This window comes from Protopterus annectens, chromosome 5.part0, assembly GCF_019279795.1.
Source record: "Protopterus annectens isolate FY-2018-M chromosome 5.part0, PAN1.0, whole genome shotgun sequence".
Classification (NCBI taxonomy): Eukaryota; Metazoa; Chordata; order Ceratodontiformes; family Protopteridae; genus Protopterus; species Protopterus annectens.
Genome location: NC_056735.1, coordinates 1,213,787,540 through 1,213,809,560, shown reverse-complemented (window position 1 = coordinate 1,213,809,560; position 22,021 = coordinate 1,213,787,540). Strand labels below are relative to the sequence as shown.

Sequence of the window (22,021 nt, the reverse complement as noted above, 5' to 3'; positions counted from 1 at the left end):
AAAAATTCTCTAGAGTCTACTTGGGGTATAAAAATACCTATGTAAAGACTTCTAAGTACAATCCTTTATAACCTCATCTGATTGGTTCTTGTTAACATGTAGTAGTTTATATGCCCTACTAATTATCCCTCTTCATAGTATTTTATTTTTTAGATTCAGTTGTTCTACCAGAACAATTTTTTCACTTAGGACTCTGCTTTCCCTTTCTCATTGCCTATACTCTGGTATCAATCCCAAGTGGGAAGGCAGTTCCTAACCTGCAGTTCAAGTTTCTAATTGGCCTCTTCTCACTTTTGTTACCTTTTCCTCTATTATTTGCTTCCAGTGGATTGGCTCCTTTTCCAATTTTGGCTAGTAAATTCCAGTCCTGTTTTGTCTTATTTTCTGTATCCGTACTTGCAATCATCCCTGTTGGCAAAATCTCCTTTCTCCATTCCAACGTTGGCTTAGTTCTTGGAATACTTTCTGCTGCTTTGTTAATGTAATATTCTCTTGTTTTTAATTATCCCAAATCTTTTGGGTTTCTAATGCAATGATGGGAATAGACCCCATTCCTAAGTCTGATTTAAAGTTCATGAAATTAGAATTGTTTCAATCTTTGATGTCAGCCAGAAGTGCTCTTTGCAGCACTACAGTGTGGCCAGTAATGACTCCTGCAATTCGTATGGAGCTGCATGTATTGGTAACATATCTAAATACAATTGTATATTCTTTTTTATAAGACCTGTTGCTCCTACTACTATTGGAACTGTCTGGGTATCTTTCTTCCACATTGCTATTGTTTCTGCCTGGAAATACTGATATTTTATGACTGAGTCTCTCTCTACGCAACATACTGTAGTCACTGGGTGTAGCAATTTCATTGATCAATATTACTTTTGTCTTCTTTTCTGGACCATTATATCTGGTTTTCTTGCATCTATATTTTCAACTGTTGGTAATGGGTGATCCCATATGATGTAGATGTCATCATTTTGTATGATGCTTTGTGGCTGATGTTTCCAGTATTTTCAGCTACTTCAGTATTATAATGTTTGCACAATCCACAGTACAACAGTCTTGAAACATTATTATGCCTTTCAGTATACAGTCCTCCTGCCTTTAGTGCATCACAACTAGCAACAAGGTGTGCAACCGTTTCCCTTTTTGATTTACAAAACCTACATTTGTCTATTTCTCTCGCATGTTCAATTGACTTTGCAAGTAGGCCACTGTCTTGGGCCGCCAATGTTAACCTTTTCATCTTTTGGTTTGAATTCGCCTCTCCTTAACCATTCCTGTGTTCGATCCTGATCAACATGAGGTTCTTTCAGGAGTTTGCTGTACTTGCAACTATATTTATGCATTTTCCACGTCTTGCTTTCTCATTTGATCATTCACGTTATATTCTTTCTTTTGTTTTTTGGCACATTTAGTTGCTGCCTGATTTTTATCTACTACTGGTTTGATTTCCATTCCCGCTTGATGCCAATATGCTCCTTCTAGACTTAGAAGGGAAGTCATCTTAGATTTATTCTCCTCATGATTGAAAACTTTCACTATGTTTGGGTTTTATGAGGTCAGCACACATGTATGCAGTCCCACAACTGCAGATCTGTACATGTAATCAGTTTCAAGGAGGTCCATATCTGCTTCGGAATGGGGAATATATAATCTTGGTATGCACTGATTTTATAAATCACTTGAGCATGAAGCATCCTTATTGTTTTTTTGTTTAATCTATCCAACACTGTTTGGGGCCAGTCAATCGCTCCATAACTGTAAGGACAGGAAGAGCGAACTGGTTTATAGGTTGAATTATGTTCCTAGATGTTAATGCTGTTTTCAGGATTAATTTAAGTCTTCTGAAATATGCCTAAGTTTTATTCACATTTATTCATGTTTTATTGTTGGTCCTTCATCATTTCGCAAATATTTAGACTCCCTCTTGCTCAAGTTCTTTTAGATCACATTCTTGTCCCAAACTAATGTTTTCTTGGTGCTGCAGCTTTCCTGCTTTATCAAGACCAAATGACATTCTTATATCATCTGAAAAAGTTTTGATTACTTGCAGTTGTGCTTTCAGTTTCCCATCTGATGAGCTATGCAGTTATAAACCATTGAAAAAGAGAAGATGAGAAGTCTTTACACTTTGTTGCTTTCTGGGAGCCAAATTATAGCCATGACCTAATCTGTTAAATAGACAGCTTAGTGGGTTAAGGGGAAGGCAAAAGAGCAATGGTGACAGAGATTCACCCTGGAATATCCTCCTTTGGATATTTATCCCTGGAATAATAATTTAGCCTTTATCATGGCTTAACTGTAAAGTGGGTTGCCACTCTTTCATGGTCGCTGTGGTATAATTTGTGTGTACACAGTGTATTTTATACATTTTTAAGCACTCTTTTATCCTTGAATGTGGGATACTGTCAAATGCTTTTTTTTGGTAGTCAATCAATGCCATACTTAGATTCTCCCCTTTTTACAGTTCTCCACTATGACTTTATTTAGCAACAAATTATCCTTTGTTCCATATGACTTTCTTTTATTGCCCTTTTGTTCTATTGCCATAATTGAGTTTTCTTCTAAATGATTATAAACTCTGTCTGCATCAATTCCAGTGTATAGTTTATACATTGTTGGAAGGCAAGTTATTTGGTCTGTAGTTTTTAGGATAGCTTGCAGGTTCACTGTTAAGTAGTAACATTGTTGTTCCTGTTAGCCAGGTTGGTGTCTGTTCAGGGTGTGTATATAAATAGATCTGAAGTAGTTGTCTTCATTTGTTCTTCAACCTATGGGACATGGATCCAGGATGGATCCAACTCAGCCGCATTTCTCCAGCATGAGATCTGAGCACCAAACCCCTCCCATACCCACAATGCCCTCTGTCTCCTTTCTCCCTTCAGATCTCGTTTGCCGTTGCAGGCATCATGGTCCACTGCGCTAGGCTTTTTTGGGTAAATGTGTTTAATTTAGTGACTTAAATTCTCTTTCTTTCTAAAATCTCTTTGTATCCTTTTCCTATCACCTCCCCCTTTTGTGTTTAGGTGTCAGTTAAAAAAAAATCTTTCCTTTGTTGTCCTATCTCTAAGTAGTGTTTGTGCGCGTGCACATGTGTTTTTCTGTTTGGGCCTCTCTCTCTCTCTCTTGCTAGGATGTCAGACACCCCCAAACCAGGCTTCTGCAATTCCTCAAGTGCAAAGAGTGTGGTCATAAGCTTTCCCCAGCTGACGGACACACACTGTGTGTTGTTTGACTAAGGGTTCGTCATCTTGATTCCTCCTGTTCGATCTGCGTGGGGTTCAATCCCGGTACATTGATCGACAGGAGGAATAAACTTATACTTAAGGGCCTTCTCCCTTCAGCTACTACAGGGGCTCAGGCTTATACTTCTACTCCTTTTTCTTCTGTCTCTGCTTTGGCCTCTGGGACTCGACCTCCCACTAAGAGGACTGGGGATGGAGAGATACACAAGCACAGGGACAGGCCGGAGAAGTCCCCGACCGTTCTTCCTCAGCTGAACCACCAGCTGAGCTCTGATCGTCTCCTAGCACTAGTTCCTTCTGACTCCATGCTCCGTGTTTCTCCCTGGTGCCAGAAGTGCCTTGGAGCCGTTCCCTGGTGTCAGTGTCACCTCGGGTAACTCTCTAGGCCGGTGTTGGCATCTTCTTCAAGGTTCACCCACAGCCTTTCTGAAGCCATGGTGGACGGGGTGATGCGGAGATTCATCCACACTCAGATACAGATGGGAGTCTTGCCTGTCCCCTCTCTCCCGGGAGTGGGAGCATGCAGTCTGCCTTCATCCCGATCATTCCTTCTCTAATCTGACCCCCAGTTTGAGTCCTCGGGGGGTCAGTGCTGACGGTACTTCGTACCTCAATGCCGACTGTTACCTTGAGCAGATCGGCTACACTGAGCTCAGAGCCGTAACCTTGGTACCTGATCTGAGGGGGTGGTTTCGGCTCTGAGTTTTTTGGAGCAGAGCCTTCCAATCTGAGTCTCGGTACCTGGAGGTTTGGCTTCGGCTCCCCCACCTTCTTCAAGTTCCATCTCCTTCAGTGGAGTTTGTTTTAAGGGTGTTGGGGTCCATGGCCGCCACAATCACCCTTGTTCCCACAGCTCAGTTGCACATGAGGGTGCTCCAGTGGACTCAGGTAGTCCAGTGGTCATTTCTAGATCTACCACTGTCACATCCTGTTAGTCTATCACGAGCATGCACAGATTCCCTTCTCTGATGGATTCAGTCCCCAGAACTTCTTTGCGGTCACCTGTTTATTCTTCCCACTCTTCTGACTACAGTGACCACAGAAACCTCCCCACTCGGGTGGTGGAGGCATTGCTTGGGAAAGAAAGTTCAAGGCACATTGCATTCCCTGGAGACCCAGTTGCATATCAACTTATATATCAACTTATTCATCCTACCCAGCAATTGGAATTTATAGGAGCAGTATTCAATACTCAAGCCAGGTCTGTCTCCCACCTCACAGGCTTTAGAGGTTAAAAGTCGAAGTGATGCACTGTCAAAGGAAGGTGTCAGCAAAGGAAGTTCTACAGGCTCTGGGGTCTATGGCAGCAGCCATCCCGATTGTTCCTCTGGCAAGATTGCATATGAGACTGTTACAATGGCTCCTTTTGTCCCAGTGGGTGTCAAATCTTCATCCTTTAAGCTCACAGATCCTCAATACCAATTCCTGCAAGCAAGATCTTCTCTGGTGTATGAGGACAGACTAAATTCTTTGGTGTTGCCCCCTTCCAGACTCCTCAACCCAATGCCACAGTGACCACGGACGCTTCCCTGATAGGGTGGGGGGCCTTTTTCAGGGAAAGACCGTCCAAGGCACATCGTCCAGCTTGGAAGCCAACTTGCATATGAACGTTCTGGAGTTGAGATCGGTGCTGATGGCATTGCAGGCACTTCACCTGCTCCTTCCATTGGGGACAATTGCAATCCAGTCAGACAATGTCAGTAGTCTGGTACATAAACAAGGAGAGACCAAATCCCTACCCCCTGTGTCGAGAGGCCATGAGAATTTGGCATTGGGCGATAGTTTCCATCTGCTTTCTTATAGCAACGCATATCCCAGGGAGCTCCAACGTGATTGCAGACAGGCTGAGCAGATGCATCCTCCTTCCACACGAGTGGTCTCTCAATCCGAATGTGATGACAGAAATTTTCAGCCGTTGGGGCCAGCTTTGCTGCAAACTTTTTGCTTCTCCTTCAAAAAACAAATGCAGCAACTTCTTTCCCCCAGGCGGGAAGTCACCAAGAGACGCTTTGACTCACGATTGGCCCACGGGTCTCCTCTATACTTATCTTTCAATTCCCTTGATACCTGTATTTTTAAAGAAAGCAATTTGGTTGAGATGCAAAGTGATCCTTATTGCCCCATTTTGGCTTCTGCAAGTATGGTTCCCCTTCCTCCGGCCTCACCTATTGCAACCTCCATGGATCCTGGACACTCATCAGGACCTAGCCTCTTACCCCCAAGGGTTGACTTTCCCCAAATATGTCCACTCTCAAACTGATAGCTTGGATGTTCTTCATCTCACATTGCTGCAGTCCTGACACTTGGGTAGTCCGCTGTCCCAGTCGGCCCGAATACCAAAGTATAAGGCTGATGTCGGTCAAGGCGCATTAGTCTGACGTCAGGACGTCAGGGTACAAATGCGCATGACCGACGTCATTTCCTCAGTCTTTTTTGCCGCATGATCCGATGCAGAAGCAGTTTTGCAAGTGCAGGTTGGCGTTCTGAGATTTTCCGAAGTCGGAGTTTCAGACCGAATCCAAGTTGGCTAAGTACCCCGTTGGGGAATATTTTGTTTTTTTCTTGCCTCAGTATTTTACCGGATGTCAGAAAAAGTGAATAACTGTATTTCTTGTGGGAAACAGATACCTCATAGGGATTACCATACCTTGTGTATACCTTGCTTAGGGCATGAGCACGACGTTGTTGGCTGTCGCTCTTGTGCTAGATTTAACAAACGCACTATAAAGAGAAGATTAGATTGTGCCAGGTTAGTGTTTGGGAAGCGGTGTAATTATAAAATGCCGCCGGATGCTCCGGCCGCTTCCAAAAAGCGCAAGGACAAAACAGCAAAGCCTAGGCTGGAAGAACCGTCCGTTCGGACGCCGGTTCTTTAGAGGGCTCGGTGGAGCCAGAGGTTCAGCCAGAAATTTCTTTGGAATCCCAGGAGAGACTTTATTACTGCAAGATGTGACCTCTCAGGAGGTAGGCCACGCGGAAGGGGCTTCTCAGCTAGCTGTTCTTCCCTCCCTTCCTAAGGTGGTTAGGCCCTCCTGCTGTTTCCAAGGCTTCTCCCAGGGGCAGGCCAGGTTTTGTTTCAGGTGTTACCCCTAGTTCTTCAGGGTCTGTACCTAAGAAGCATATGCTTAAGATGGCAGAAGATTTGATTACAATGATTAGAGGTTCTATGCCCCTCCTGATAAGAGGCCTAGGGTGGAACCTGAGCTTGGGAGTTTTGAGCAGTGTTCGGATGCTTCTGAGTCTTCGGCTGAAGACTTGCAGGAGTATTCCCTTACTCTGATTCTGATATAGATGATTCTACTCCTTCTGCTTCTCCTCCTGAGGATTTTTCATTTTCAGAGACTCTTCATTCCATGAGGGAGCATTTTAAATGGGAAGGTCAGGATTTCTCTGATTCCAGGAAAAGGCTTAGGGAATTTTTGTTTCTACCCCAGCATAGGCCTTTAGCTATACCTCCTGTTCTAGATGTGGTGGAGGATGTTTTTGCAGAGGCTTCTCTGAACCCTGATTCTTTGCCTCCTGCTCCAGTTAAACCGGATAGATATTATAGGGTGTCTGAAGCTCATAAGTATCTTTTTAAGAGTCCTAGGGCAGACCCAGAAACTGTTTCTTAGGGGCCTAAAGGTGTTAAGGCTTCTGTTGTTAAAAATCCTGTTCCTCCTGATAAAGAGGCGAGGGCTTTGGATAGATGGGGAAAGAAAGTGTATACTTCTTCCACTTTGGCCATGAGAGCTTTGAATTGCCAGTTTCACATGTTGAAATACCAAAATTATCTCCTTTCACAATTAAAGTCTAAGGTAGATGCTTTGGCGGAAGGTATTGAGTGTAAAGAGTTGCAGGATTTAGTTCATGTTTCTGAACAGGTGGGTAAGCATTCTTTGCAATGGGTTTTGATGCTGTGCAGGCCTCTTCGAGGGTGGCTGCCACTGGTTCGGTTCTTCGCAGGCACGCCTGGCTGAGGGATCAGAATTTAGCTGAGCATGTGAAGACAAGGATTTTAGATGCTCCTTTACAATCTGATGTGTTTGGTTCGCCTGTGGAAGCAGTTCTAAAGAAAATGGAAGACAAGGCTAAGTCTATGCAGACTGTTAAAGATTTTTTGCAGGTTCAGCCTCCGAAGTTTAGTAGAAATTGGCCTACCAAGGGGTGGACATATCCTGCTTATGATTCCCAGTCTAGGGGTAGGTCTAGACGTGGTAGGGGCAGAGCTTAAGGTTCTTTTAGGCCTAGAACAGGGAGTTCACCTGCGCAGTCTTCTGCTGAGGGCAGGGGTCAGTCCTTTCGTAAACAGACCCAATGACCTGCCTTTTCAGCTGCCAGAATCTTCTCGTTTGGCAGCACCTTTGGGAGGAAGGTTGGCACTTTTCAAAGAAAACTGGAGTTTAATTACCCAAGACAGATGGGTATTGGATATCATTCACCACGGTTACAGGTTTTATTTCCATACCTTGCCTCCTTTCAAAGGCATGCCAGACATTCCTCCTCAACAAAGGAAAGAGGCTCACAGGCAAATTTCTCTGTTGCTCCAAATAGGGGCCATTCAGCCGGTTCCTGTGCCAGAAAGGGGCCTAGGATTTTATTCTCGCCTGTTCCTAGTACCAAAAAAGGGGAACACGTGGAGACCAATTTTGGATCTGTCTATCCTCAACACTTATCTGGACATTCCCAAGTTCAAAATGTTGACGTTACAACAGCTTTTACCTCTGCTGGGCAAAGATCACTGGATGGTAACTTTGGATCTCAAAGAAGCTTACCTTCATGTTCCTATCAGACTAATTTGCAGGAAGTATCTGCGTTTTCGAGCTGGGAATTCTCATTATCAGTTCTCTGCATTGCCCTTTGGCTTATCTACTGTGCCCAGAGTATTCACAAAGGTTCTGGCTCCAGTGATAGCTTTCTTCAGGCTAAAAGGAATACAAATCTATCCTTATTTGGACGATTGCCTGCTTCTGGCTCAAGGAAGGGACGTGCTTCTTCAGCATTTGGAATATGTGATAGCAGTGCTAAGATGCCTAGGGTATTCTGTGAACGAAATAAAGTCCAGTCTAGTACCCTCTCAAGACATGTGCTTTCTGGGTATGAGACTGAATACAGCAACCCAGATGGCCTTTTTAACCCCGGACAAACAAAAGAATCTTTCTCTTTACTTCCATCAACTATCTCATCAGTCCGGGCTGACTGCAAGGACAGTCCTTCAAGCCTTAGGGTTCATGGCATCTTGTATTCTGGTACTTCCCAATGCCAAACTGCATATGAGGAAGCTACAATGGTATCTCAAAAATGTATGGACACAGCACTGCCAGGATTTGGACACTGTCATTCAAATAATACCTTGCATTCAAAAGGAATTTCTGTGGTGGGCTCAGGAATGTCACCTAAACAAGGGACTCTCTGTGACCCGGCCAGAGGCGAGTCAGATTCTAACGACAGATGCCTCAGACACAGCTTGGGGAGCTCATCTGAATGGAAAGTGGATACAAGGCAAGTGGCCTGCCAGACTGCAGCATCTACATATCAACATGAAGGAGATGTTAGCAGTCCAGTTTGCATTGCTGGCTTTCAAGGATTTACTTCTTCCAGGGCAGGTGTTGATTCTAACAGACAACACAACTGTCATGTGGTACATCAACAAACAAGGGGGAACACATTCTTATCCTCTATGCAGGCAAGCAATGATTTTGTGGGAGACTGCGTTAAGCTTGCAACTGAATCTTCAAGCAAGGTTTCTGCCAGGAGCACAGAACTCCTTAGCAGATGTGTTAAGCAGGCAAATCATGGATCCCCACGAGTGGAAACTGGATCTTCATGTATTTCAGACATTGACAGTGTCCTGGGAACTCCAGACATAGATCTGTTCGCTTCTCCACTGAACCACCAGCTGCCAAAGTTTTGCACAAAAAGGTTTCATCACACAGCCTGGAAAGTGGATGCTCTTTCGTTCAGTTGGAAAAATCTTCATGTGTATGCCTTTCCACCTCTGCCTCTCCTCCCAAAGGTACTCCTAAAGGTCAGACAAGACAAGCCAAGGATGATTTTAATAGCTCCAGATTGGCCTCGGCAGCACTGGTACCCATTACTGAGGAGTCTGGTAAGGAAGCCTCCATGGCCCTTACCTTTGATTCCACACCTATTGTCTCAGAAGGACGGGCATCTACTCAATGTCAAGCTTCACTCTCTTCATCTAACAGCCTGGCATATTCTGTTTTGAACCATAGCAGGTCTCAGCTTCCTCAACAAGTTTTGAATGTGATTATGGAAGCCAGAAGACCTAGTACAAGGAAAGTGTATGCAGGAAAATGGAAGAGATTTTTATTTTGGTGTGCAGCAAAGGATTTGGATGTTTCTGAGCCAAATTTGAGTGTGGCTCTTCAATATCTTACTGAGTTATTGGACAAAGGTTTGTCTTTCTCTTCCATTAAGATTCATGCTGCAGCAATTTCAGCTCACTATGATTGTGACCCACCATTGTTTTCTCATCCTTTGTTCAAGCAATTTCTTAGAGGGGCAAAGAATATAAGACCCCCGTAGAGCTCCTACTCCTGCTTGGGACCTCAATTTTGTGTTGGAGAAACTCACTCTACAACCTTTTGAGCCTGCAGCTACTGCTGAATTGAAATATTTGTCATGGAAGACTGCTTTTTTGTTAGCCATTACCTCTGCAAGAAGGGTGTCTGAATTGCAGGCCCTTATGGCGGTTGAGCCTTTCCTGATTTTTCATAAGGATAGGGTATCTTTACGCACTAATCCTTCCTTTATGCCTAAAGTGGTTTCTAGTGTAGCTTTAAACCAAACTATTCATTTACCTACCTTTTATGCAAATCCCCAAAATAAGGGGGAAAAGATTTTGCACACTTTAGATGTACACAGGCAATTACGTTATTATTTAAGCAGGACTAAGGATTTTAGGCAGTCTCAGCAGTTGTTTGTTTCTTTTGCTTTGAGTTCTCAGGGTAAGCCTGTGTCAAAACAAACTATTTCTAAGTGGATTGGGTTTTGCATTACTTTCTGTTACTCCCATCATGGCAAGGAGATTCCAGCTGGGATTAGGCCTCATTCCACTAGGGCTACTGCCACTTCAACAGCATTTCTAAGGGTTGTGGCAACTAAGGATATTTTGGAGGCAGCTACTTGGAGTTCAGTGCATACCTTCTCTAAGCATTACCACCTTCCTCTCTACTCTAAATCTAGGGCTGGTTTTGCCACTGCTATTTTACAGGGCATGTTGTCAGCTCCTGCTTCTTTGTGATTTGCCATCCTCCCTTACCTCTGCTTTGGGATTCTACCCAAGTGTCAGGACTGCAGCAATGTGAGATGAAGAACATAGTACAGTTTTGTACCTACCATAAATGTAGATGTTCAAGATCCACATTGCTGCAGTCCAATTTACCCTCCCTCCTTCCCTCTGTGTTTAGGGGTGGTTGTGTGGGTAGGATTGTACCTGTCTGACTTTGTATATATTGTACATATATTTGGTACAGGGGTGTTTGGTGTGTTGTTGTTTTTTGGTTTGGCCTTATCTTTTTAGGGTCTTCTGACATCTGGGGCAAGAAAAGACTGAGGAAATGACGTCGGTCATGCGCATTTGTACCCTGACGTCCTGACGTCAGACTAATGCGCCTTGACCGACGTCAGCCTTATACTTTGGTATTCGGGCCGACTGGGACAGCGGACTACCCAAGTGTCAGGACTGCAGCAATGTGGATCTTCGAACATCTACATTTATGGTAGGTACAAAACTGTACTTTTCTCCACTTCCGATAGTCACCAGGCAGGAAACCCTCTCCTCACCCATTTATGATATTATTCTGGCCTCCCATAAACCATCCGCCAGGAAACTCTACAGAGATAAGCGGAAAAGGTTCGCTCTCTGGTCTAATAATCAGATACTAGACCCCTTTTCAACTCCTGCAGCTGTTATACTTCAATACCTTTCTGAGTTGTTTGACAATGAGGCATCAGCTTCTACTATTCAAATCCACGTGGCAGTTATCTCCAGTTTTCATAACAGTTCAGATGGCGTTCCTCTTATCTCCACCTGCCTTTGCAAGACCTTTCTCAAAGGAGTTTTCCATAGCAGACCCCCAATCAGGCGGCCTGTAGAGACATGGAATCTCTCTCTGGTGTTACAGTCTCTCTCTTTACCCCCTTTTGAGCCTGCTGCAACATGTGACCTTAAATTCCTATCATGGAAATCTCTGTTTTTAGTAGCGGTCACATCAGGTTGACTGATATCGGAATTACAAGCCTTATGCATAGAGTCTTTATCTAATCTTTCATAGACAGAGTATCACTTCATACTAATCCAGCTTTTCTTCCCAAAGTGGTGTCTGATTTCTCTGTTAACCAGTCCATTGAGCTTCCTGTGTTTTTTCCAAATTATTCCAATAAAGGAGAATACTGTCTACATTCATTGGACGTACATAGACAGTTACGTTTCTACCTGGACAGGACTAAATCTTTCTGCAAGTCGGATCAAATTTTCATTCCCTTTTCTGGCCCAAAAATGGGATGTGCCATATCAAATGTCATTTTATCAAAATGGCTCAGAGATTGTATTACTTTTTCATACTCACTAGTGAATGAAGCTAAACCTGTTCATATCAAAGCTCATTCAACTAGAGCCATTGCAACACCTGTTGCTTTTCACTGCACGGCTTCTGTGGACGACATTTGTGCAGCAGCCATTTGGGCTAACCCCCCCCCCCCCCCATACTTTCATCAAACATTACAAATTGGACTTGGTCTCCAGGGGAAGAGCGGCCTTTGGCTCAATGGTTCTCAGGAATGTTCTTCCATAAAGGTCACCCAGGTTTTCAAGTAGCTTGGGATTCTGTCCCATCAGTGATGAATGGGAAGAAGATTAACAACATCAGATAAAGAAGTTCTGTCTTACCATAACGTTCCATCTGTGTTGTTGATGATCTTCCATTCATCACACCCTCCCTCCATCTCCCACCAAGAGCTCCTGGTGGATCTTATCGGTCCTTGTGGTGTTTCAGGGTTTCTGCGCAGAAATGGCGTCTGCTTTTCTTCTGTATGTTGCATGCAAACTCTATCTGAGGTAACTGGGAGAAGGGCATTGTGGGTAGCAGTTTAGCTTGAGAGCTTTTGGTGTACGTGAGCTTGGTATTAGGCCGACTCTATTCCGAGTGATTGGAACTGAACCCATCAGTGATGAATGGAAGATGATCAGCAACACAGATGGAATCTTATGGTAAGACATAACTTCTTTTTTTGTGTTTACTTGGGTTATCTTTATGTAATATTTAAATTTGTTTGAGCTGAAACATTTAAGTCACAAACATGCAAAAAAATAAGAAATTGGGAAGGGAGCAAATACTTTTTCATTGCACTGTAAATATCATGCGACATTCTTCATAGTAATTGTTGGCAGTACTAAGTCTTGGGTCTTCCTGCAGTGCTGGTATCCATGGCTGGTTGAAAACCAGAGATGTCACCATTTCCCAGCTGGCAGATACCCTCTCCAGCCACCACAGGACATTGTGGAATAAAGGGTCCTTGGCTGGCACCATCTTCATTTCTTTGTTCTCTTATCAGTCTGATGTCCAGTTGACGTACATTAGCAGTGTTAGTCTGTCAGTTGACTTGAAGTCAGAAGGTTCAGTTAGTTAGCCAGTTAGGCAAGTCTGTTCCTGACTTTTTCCTAACATTGCTTTGATGTTTAAATTTTAGTAAAGTTAACCATTGTGTCAGATGCGGGCAAACAAATCCCAAGTAAGGACTTTCATTCTATGCCAGCAGCACAGTGTGCCACACTGACAATTTTGTGCTCATTTTAATAATAGGACAATAAATCACTGGGCTGAATCCATTACTGAGTTTCTGAAGTTGGGTAGTTCTCAGCCTTCTTATGCTATAGTGTCAACAGGTTACCAGTCTGGAGTCACGAGGAAGCATAAAGAGATATGCTTGAAGGAAATTGATGTGAAGGAGGCAGATGACATTCCTGTGTCCAACTCCATAATCATCGACACAGGGGAGGAACTTTTGTAGCTCCCTGATTGACTTCTAGTAGGCCCAAGTCTTCTGGCGTCACACCTGCAGAAGCTGATGTGTTTTTTCTCATCACAGGTTGACACCAAGCCAGTGCCAGTCTGGTCCAGAGTCACTATGGAGGACTTTGTTCCTGATGCCAGAGTTCTGGTTACTGAGGGTGAAGGCGGTCTCCCTTTGGTGATTGTTCACAGAGATCCTTAGGAATGGGATCAAGGGTATGGCCACCTGTCCACAACCTGAGGCTCTGTCTGTTGCAGTCAAACCCAAGATTCCCAAATTTAAATGCCAGTCAGGTTTGTCCCAGCTTGCACTGACTGGATTCCCTGCCACTTCGACCCCAGTCTCCCCACAGGACCTAGTCATGCCAGTGCTGGACTTCATGAAGTATAGGCAGCCCCCCCCCCCCTGGAAAGGAATCTAGTGCCAGGAGCAGAGTGAGGAACATCCCCTCCCCAAGAGTCCCTGATTCTTCAGGCTTAGTTAATGAAGTGGGGCATTTACCCTCCCAGCAATTTCTGGATACTGACTCTGTAGGTACCTTGTTCTTACCCTCGGTACCTTAGGATTTATCATTTGGAGATGCCCTTCATAGAATGAAGGAATCTTTTAACTGGGAATCAAGACATTTCTTGCAGGCTCAATCCAATTTTAAAAGGTTCCTGAGTTTGCTTGAGCGTAAGCACCTGACCATACCCCCAGTTCATGAATTCTTGAATGATATGATGTTCGTGTTTCACTGTTGCAGTCATTACACTTAGGGTTATCCTGCTGGAAGGCTACCCGCCGTCGGCCTGAATTCCAAAGTCCTGGTCCAGTGTCTGTTGCTGTCACCTCTTCCCTGACGTCAGTGCGCCAGGGGTATAAAAGATGCAGCCAATGCCATTTTCTTCAGTCTTTCTTGTTGCGCGGTGCCCGAAGCAAAAGCAGTTCGCAAGTGCCGGTCGGCCGACTCCTGAGATTTTCAAAATTGAATTTCAGATCTGAAGTCTTCAATAAAGCTAAGTACCCCGTTGGGGAAACTTTTTTCTTGCTCCAGACCGATGTCAGAAAAAGTTAACAATTGTATTTCTTGTGGGAAGCAAATACATCATAAGAATTTCCACTCTTACTGTATTCCTTGCCTAGGCCCTGACCACAACGTTGCTAGCTGTCGGTTTTGTGCTAGATTTAACCAACGCACTATTAAGCGTCGGTACGATTTTGCTTTTCATTATTTTGGTAGAAGGTTTAACTAGATAATGCTGTCGGAACAACCAACTACCGGAATTTATAAAAAAATGCAAGGATAAAGACAAGGACAAGCATCCAAGGTCCAAAACTGACGACAAAGCCTCTTCTAGGCCAGTCACCGGTTTGCCGGTGCTCAGTGAGGCGCTTTCTCTGCCCCTGACTCCCGCTACCTCAGAGCCACAGGCTGCCTCCGACTCCCACGTGGAGACAGCTAGGCCTCTGGATGCTCAAGGTATTGGCCCTTCGGAAATTAATCCTTCAGATGGGTCCAGAGCCGCTGAGCAGGCATCGGCTTCTGAGGGTGTCTTCAGACCTACACAACTTTATATAAAGCCTACTTCAGCATTCAAGACAAAGTCTAAAACAGTTTTAAAGACAAGGAAACCAGTACAGCATTCTCCAGGACAGGCTTCTATGTCTAAGAAACAGATGCTCAAAATGGCCGAAGACCTAATTACTTTGATCAGGGGTTCCCATCCCCCTCCTGATAAGAGGCCTAGGCAAGACGGTGAATATGATTCCTCTGATTAGGTTTCCATTTCCTCTGATTCCTCTTCTGATCAGGGATATTTGATTCCTCCCTATGAGGATTCTGATGCTTAAGATTTTATTCCTTCAACTTCTCCTCCTGAGGACTATTCTTTTGGGGAAAACCTGCATACCATGAGGGAGCATTTCCATTGGGAGAGCCAGGATTATTCCGATTCTAAGAAAAGACTTAGAGACTTTCTTTTACTTCCTCAGCACAGACCTCTTGCAATTCCCTCTGTTCTAGACATAGTAGATGATGTTTTTTCAGAGTCCGGCTTGTCTCCCGACTGTTTATCTCCTGCTCCTGTTAAGCTGGACAGATACTACAGGGTCCCAGACTCCCATAAATTTCTTTACAGAAACCCTGCTGCTGACCCAGAAACCCTGCTGCTGACCCAGAAACTATCTCACAGGGTCCCAAAGGGGTCAAGGCTGCTTCTGCCAAAAACCCTGTTCCCTCAGACAGAGATTCTAGGGCTTTGGACAGATAGGGGAAAAAAGTTTACACGTTTGCTACCTTGGCTGTAAGGGCTTTAAATTGTCAGTTTCATATGCTCAAATATCAGCAATTTTATTTTATTTTTATTTTTTTATTTAACATTTGTTGACTGGGAAAGTCTGACTAGGTTCCACAGATCCTGTTTTCAGCGGAGGCCTGGGGAGAAATGCTCCAGATGCATATCTTTAGAATACTTAATGTCTTTGTTAAAATAAAAAATGTTGACAAATTCTGAATGTTCTGAGAACAAAGATTTGCAGGATTTTTTGCATACAGCTGAACAAGTGGGAAAACATACTTTGCAATGTGGCTATGATTCACTGGAGGCCTCGTGCAGGACTGCTGTTGCAGGTTCTGTTATTAGAAGGCATGCTTGGTTAAAGGAACAGAATCTGCCTGATCATGTTAAAGCAAAATTATTGGATGCTCCATTACAGCATGATACTTTGTTTGGTGTTAAGACAGAGGAGGTGTTAAAGAAAATGGAGGATAAGACAAAATCTATGCAGACTGTAAAGGAATTCTTACAGGTACAGCCACCCAGATTTAGCAGGAACTGGCCTTCTAAGAATTGGCCCTTTCCAGTGTCAGACCACAAAGAGGCAGATTCAGACGCCCTAGAGGTAGGCAACAGCCCCAGAGCTCATACAGGCCCAAACAATGGGGTGCTTCTACCTCCAAAAGCGGAGAAGACAAATCACAACCTTATAGAAAACAGTCCCAATGACTTCCCTCTGCCTATGCCAAGCACTTATTTTTTGGCAGCACCCTTAGGGGGAAAGCTAGCACTTTTTCCACAAAACTGGCACAAGATCACCTAGGACAAATCGGTCTTAAATATAGTCTCTCAGGGTTACAGGTTCCACTTTCACACCCTTCCAAAGGCAAAGGCATGCCAGACCTGCCACGCAATTAATGGCAAGAGGCACAAAAAACAAGTTTCATCTCTCATGGACATGGGGGCTATTCAGCGATTGCCACCCCAAGAGCAGGGACAAGGATTTTACTCAAGACTTTTCTTAGTACCAAGAAAGGACAAAGCCTGGAGAACAATTCTGGACCTGTCTATTCTAAATACTTTTCTGGACGTCCCAAAATTCAAAATGTTGACTCTACAGCAGCTTCTGCCCATGCTGGACAAGAAGGCTTGGCTTGTAACTTTGGACCTCAAAGAGGCATACCTGCATGTCCCAATCAGACAATCTTGCAGAAGATACCTCAGATTCATAGCTGGCTCACTGCACTACCAATTCTCTGCACTGCCCTTTGGCTCATCTACTGCGCCCAGGGTCTTCACAAAATGCCTGGCACCAGTAATTCATTTTGCAGACAAAGAGGAATTCAAATATACCCCTACTTGGACGACAGCCTTATTCAAGCAAAGGACAAAGATGTTCTACTACAGCATCTGGCATTTATAAAAAGATTACTAATTTGCCTAGGGTACACAGTAAACGAAAATAAATCAAAACTAGTACCCTCTCAAGAGATAATATTCCTGGGTGCAAGCTTAAATACAACTGCCCAGATGGCTTATCTCACACCAGACAAACAAAGGCATCTGATTTCTTACTTCAAAGGCATGGCAACAAAGACCCAGTTATCTGCAAGAAAAATTCTGCAGGCTCTGGGCTACATGGCATCCTGCATTCCACTAATTCCGTATGCAAGACTGCATATGAGGAAACTACAATGGTATCTAAAAAGTGTTTGGACTCATTGCCACAGCCTGGAAACAGTAATTACTCTCATTCCTGCCTGCAACAGGAATTTCAATGGTGGGCACAGACCTGTCACCACAACAAGGGGCAGCCATTCACCTTACCCACTGCCAGGCAAACACCAACAACAGATGCATCAGATTATGCCTGGGGGGGACACATGGCAGAAAAATGTGTTCAGGGCACATGGCCCATAAACCAAATGCATCTTCATATCAATCAAAAAGAGATGCTAGCTGCACAAAATGCCCTGACAGCCTTCAATAACCTACTTCATCCAGAACAACTACTGATAAAGACAGACAATACTACAGTCATGTGGTAAATAAGCAAGGGGGGCACACATTCCTACCCCCTCTGCAGGCAAGCCATGACTTTGTGGTACACAACATTGATTTATTAAGTACATCTGCAAGCGCAATTCCTGCCAGGAAAGACAAATACTTTGGCAGACTAACTGAGCAGAAACCTCATGGATCCTCACGAGTGGAAACTGGACCACAAATCTTCGACATAACAGGGAAATGGGGATGCCCAGACATAGATCTATTCGCTTCCCCTCACAACTGCCAGTACACAGATTCTGCACTTGGACTTATCACAAGCAAGCATGGAAAGTGGACGCACTTTCATTCTGCTGGAAAGCCCTTACAGTATATGCCTTCCCTCCTCTGCCTCTCCTTTCTAAGGTACTCCTAAAGGTCAGACAAGAGAAGCGAAAAATGATACTGATTGCCCCAGACTGGCCACGCCAGCACTGGTACCCAATCCTGAAGAGCTTGTCTCAAGGCCCAGGCTGGACATTGCCTCTAATACCTCATTTGCTGACCCAACAGAACAATCAGATCCTACACAGCCAACTCAGAACCCTAAATCTGGCTGCATGGTGGATAATGTAATCATTCAGAACACATCTGTCTCTAAAGCAGTTATGGATGTTATTTTGGAGGCCAGGAGGCCCAGCACCAGAAAATCTTATGCAGACAAATGAAAGAGATTCTATGCTTGGAACCAAGCACAGGAAATTGACTTGCATGAACCAAATATTCCTCAGATTTTGCAATACCTGACTGAGATGCTGGACAAAGGCTTATCTTTCTCATCAATTTATATCCATGCCTTTGCCATTTCAGCTCATTACAATACGGACCCACCTATTTTTTTCTCATCCACTGCTAAGACAGTTTCTCAGAGGGGCCAAAAACATAAGACCTCCAAGGAGAGCTCAAATACCTACATATGGGACCTCAAGTTTGTCTTGGAAAAAACTCACACTGCCTCCTTTTGAGACTGCCAACACAGCAGAGATAAAGTACTTGTCATGGAAAACCGCTCTTCTCCTAGCAATAATTTCAGCAAGAAGTCTCAGAGTTACAGGCACTAATGGCTGTGGAACCTTTTATTATTTTCCATTAGGACAGGGTTTCTCTAAGGACAAACCCAACATTTATGCCTAAGGTAGTGTCCAGCGTGGCTCTTAACCAAACCATACATTTGCCTACCTTTTATCCAAACCCACAGAATAAGGAGGGAGAGACTTCTGCGTACTTTGGACATACACAGATAGCTACGTTTTTACTTGGACAAGACTGAAGCCTTCATAAAAACTGAGCAACTCTTAGTGGCATATGCTGCAGTTTCCCGAGAAAAAGCCATTTCAAAGCAGACTATTTCAAAATGGATAGGCCACTGCATTCATTTCTGCTATTCACAACATGGCAAATCAGTGCCCAAGGGCATTAGGCCACATTCTACCAGAGCAGCAGCCACTTCAGCAGCCTTCCTCAGAGGAGTACCAACCAAGGATAGTTTGGAGGCTGCAGCATGGACTTCAGTGCACACTTTTACAAAGCACTACCATTTACCTATCTACTCTAAATCAAGAGCAGGCTTTGTCACTGCAGTTCTGAAGGGCCTCATAGCCAGTCCAAACTCTATTTAGGCCCAGCCGCCCAACCTCAGCTTTGGGATTCAACCCAAGTGTAATGACTGCAACAGTGAAACACGATGAACATAGTACAGTTGTGTACCTATCATAAATGTAGATGTTCGATTGTATTCACTGTTGCAGTCCAGGTTACCCTCCCACCATCCCACTTTTTTTTTGCTGGGACTTATCTGTACCTATCTATTCTATACAACCTATGTGGTGTATTTGCTTTTAGATGAAGGTTATGTGCATGCTTTTTTATGATCATAATTTATTCAGCCTACCCTTTTGGGGGCACCTGACATCTGGGGCAAGAAAAACTGAAGGAAATGTCATCGGCTGCATCTTTTATACCCCTGGCGCACTGACGTCAGGGAAGAGGCGACAGCAACAACGCTGGACCAGGACTTTGGAATTCAGGCCGACTGCGGGTAGCCTGCCAGCAGGATAACAAGTGTAATGACTGCAACAGTGAATACACTTGAACATCTACATTTATGGTAGGTACACAACTGTACTTTTTCTGACATATCACTGCAGCCTTGTCCCCCTCCCCTAGCTTCTAGGAAGTCTGAATGCTTCTGTAGAGTAATTGATTTTTAAAAGAACCTCTGTAAGAATGTAATAGCACATCTAATCGTGGTGTCTCTGGAGTCCACCAAGGAATCTTCTAGGCTTGCTTTCAAGAATTCTGTGCTAAATGACATTGGAAGTCAACTTTTAGACCAGTTTGTCAAAAAGGCCTATACCTCAGCTAACCTGGCCATTGAAGTGCTGAACTTGCCAGTTCCATACACTCATATAGCTTGTGTTTTATTCAAGAGCAAATTATGTCTAAGAAAGAGGAGAGCCAATATAAGAGCTTCCTGAATGGGACATACAGGATTTGTGCAATGTAGGCCTTCAGGTGTCTAGACTTTCATTTAAATGTGGCTGTGATGCACTAGATACATTACGAAGGGCACCTGCTAAGTGGTCTTTCACAATGAGACTTGCCTGGCTGAATACCCAGACTGTGTCAGATCACGTTAAAGCAGAACTCCTTAATACCCTGTTGGATAAGAATTATCTTTTGGGCCCCCTGCTGGAATGGTGTTTTTGAGACTGGACCAGAAGAAAAAGACCAGAAGTCAGTCAGAAATCTACCTTTCTCCAGTGCCCAGAATACAAACTGTCCTAGTAATTCCTGGCCCTTTCCTCCAAAGCAGGAAAAATCCAAAGCTCTAAAAGGGAAAAGGCCTAAGTATCAACAAAAGTAAGAAAGAGAACACCAACCAATAAATCCAAAAAGTGAACCAGTAGGTTGAAAAACCGAACCGCTTGGATACACTGGAACTACTGTTCAGGAAATGTCCTTAAACGTAAAATTTCACCAGTAAAACACCACTGAAGGTAAAAGTGGAAAACACAAGTTTATTTTGAAGCGCTTTTCGTTTGCCTCTTAGGCAAACTTCTTCAGAACCACAATGCAACAATGCAATGTGCTTAAATAATGTGACATCATAATTGATTTAACAACAGTTCAATTGATTAACAATCAACCCAATCATCCCTACGTTAAATAAGGGTACTTATGTATAAGATGCATAAAAAAGAAGAAAATACATTAACTGTCACATTAAATTATTCACTCAATAAAGTAAAACCAATAAAACCGCCCAACAGTCTAGTATAATTAACCAGACCGTTAAAGTTATAATAATATTGTCATTAAAAAAATTTTATATTGCAACTATAGCATTAAGAAAAATAGATAGTCCTCGAAACAAGTTTACTTTAATTAAGTTGCTTATTTTAAAATTATGAAACTACATCAACTGGTGCTTCCTAGTTCAAAACAGTCCCAAACAAAGAAACCGGAATAAAGCCAGCCAAGTCTATGTATAAACAACCCCAAAAAACCTATCTTTTTAAACTAACTAATCGTAGGACACTAGAAATAGTACAGGCTTCATTCAACCCTGGCAAATGATATGCTTCCAATCTAATCTGCCAATGTAGCTCCTTTTCTAACAGTTTAAGCTGTGCAGGTCCACCCCTACTATCGTGTCCCACCTGTTCAATGCCAATGAACTTGAACTGGTGGGAAGGATGGTCAATTATATGCTTGGCCAATGCGTTTGTCTCTGTTTCCTTATGGCATACATATGCTCATAAATTCTATCCTTGAGCCTACGCTCGGTTTTACCAATGTAGAAACACACGCAATGTTGGCAGTGAGCCAGGTATACTAGCATACTGGAATTACAATTAACCCTACATTTTAGTTAAAAAACATGATCATTAACCACAAATTTGTTCGATTCAGTAATATGCTTACACCAATTACACGCTTGGCATTTGAACATGCCAGGAGACCTGGTTGACAATGGTTTCTGCTCAAACAATGATTTCAAATTCCTGACCTTTCTATAGGTTACCTTGGGAGATGGTCCCATTTTAGATGACACCTCTGGATCTGCCCTAAACAAATGCCATTTTTTTCTAATAATGAACCACAGACTAGAACTATCAACTGTGAAGGTGGTTATAAATCTGAATTGAACTAATGGATTTAATTTTACCCCAAAATTTTTTTATGTTTGGGGAGAATTTTTATTTACAAAACACTGGTGTTGCCATGGGTTCTCCTTGTGGTGCGAGTGTGGCAAATTTAGTGATGGCCAACTGGGAGCATCAATTTGTTTTTGATCAGCCTACTTACGCAGAGAATCATGCATATTATACACGCTTTTTGGACGATATTTTTATATTATTCAAAGGGTGTGAAGCTCAAGCAGTAGAGTGTGTAACTTATTTGAACAGCACAACCACCTTTTTGGAATTTACTTCCAACTTTAGCACCACG

The 22,021-nt window shown here is 43.4% G+C and overlaps 1 protein-coding gene across 1 annotated transcript in view; it reads left to right on the top strand.

The window, feature by feature from the left end:
• NDC80 (NDC80 kinetochore complex component) overlaps positions 1-22,021 on the top strand; it is a 2,583,329-nt gene that overhangs the window by 1,674,015 nt on the left and 887,293 nt on the right. The gene's annotated exons all lie outside the window — the stretch shown is intronic.